Here is a 1,573-nt window from a genome sequence, read left to right as displayed (position 1 = left end):
AGATTCTTGCCTAGGAAGTCCTTGATCTTTTCTCTCAAAATGTTGGATAAGCCCCTGCCTATCTTCAACACATTTGACGGATCTCGAGGGTCGACTAAGAAGCTCTCAAGTTCCTCTACAGGGGACGCTTGAGGCTCATGTTCCATTATGCGGGGTCGATCTCATCAACGATCAACACCTCTTGAATAGGTGGTGCGTCAATCATATCAACATCTTCCTGGTCAGTGGGAGCGTCACCTGGGACATCCGCCATGACCACATCAGCCATGATCACGTGGACATCCCGGGGCTCTCCCTTCTTAATGGAGCTCAGATAGCACTCTCGCGAACCTCTCTGGTCGCCTCTCACCGTTGCCACCCCATTTTCTGTTGGGAATTTCATGCATAGGTGGTGGATGGAGGTGACTGCTCCCAATTCCTTTAGGGCCGGTCTGCCCAAGACTCCGTGGTAAGCCGACCGACTGTCGACTACGAGGAACTCCATAAAGTTCATTGTAGTTTGAGGAGATTCTCCCATCTCTACTGCCAGTGTTATCTTTCCCCTTGGAGTGATGCTATCTCCGGTAAATCCGTACAATGGAGTGGTGGTGGGCGTCAACTGGTGGTCCAACATCATCTTGTCAAAGGCGGACCCGAATAAGATGTTGACGGAGCTGCCGTTGTCGACTAGCATTCGTTTGAGCCCATTTCAGGCTATGACAGCCCTCACCACCAGCGCATCGCAGTGGGGGTAATGAACTCCTTCGACGTCTTCCTGGGTGAAGACAATGGGTGGTGCTTGATTTCTCCGAGAGCTATTATCCACAATGTAACTTGTCAGAGGGGGGTGCTTAGCCTCCCTAGCATAGTTTCTTTTGACGTTCCGTGTTTCACCGCCAACATAAGGGCCTCCAAATATGGTATCTGTCTCGTGGATAGGGGCCTCATCTTGAGCTTGCCTATTTCTTCTGTGTCTACGCCCTTCCCTGGGCCTCTCCGTGTCTTGCTCGCTTTGCCTTGGGGAGACATCCCTTTGACGAGGAGCGGTCGCCTCACGCCCATGTTGGTTGTCTTGCCTGGGTGAGGGCCTGTTCGCCTGGGGCGAGTTATGTCTTTCCCTGGCGGGTTCCTGTCGGGAGCGGTGAGCATAATCTCTGCAATCCGTGGTGTCGTGCCCATAGGACCTATGGTGCAAACAGTATCCAGGGAGGCTCGTATTCGACCTATTTCTAGGTGCAAAACCTCGGCCTCGGCTTCTCCCTCTACGGGGTCCCTGCTGGGCCTGTATCTGATGTGGGTCAGCGGTTGGGTTGACATCCTCATAAGCCAAGGTTGGCACCGCGTTCAGAGTTATAGTGGCCAGAGCTTGGCCGGAGTTCTCATTTCCAGATCGGTTCATTTGGTAGTCCATGAGGTGGGAGGTCGGTCCCCTACCTCGCTATCTTTGAGGAGGTGGGAGGCCCCTGCTCGCCCTGTTCCTATGCTCAATCAATTCTTTATTGATTATCTCCCTTCTCATCATCTCTAGTAGGGCGTCATAAGTGGTTGGGTCTTGATTCTGCACATCCCTCCAGAATAGGGTGTTCATGTTCAA

The sequence above is a fragment of the Olea europaea genome, chromosome 3 (genome assembly GCF_002742605.1).
Source record: "Olea europaea var. sylvestris chromosome 3, O_europaea_v1, whole genome shotgun sequence".
Classification (NCBI taxonomy): domain Eukaryota; kingdom Viridiplantae; phylum Streptophyta; class Magnoliopsida; order Lamiales; family Oleaceae; genus Olea; species Olea europaea.
The sequence above is the reverse complement of the archived record's forward strand: the minus strand, read 5'-3'. Positions refer to the sequence as shown.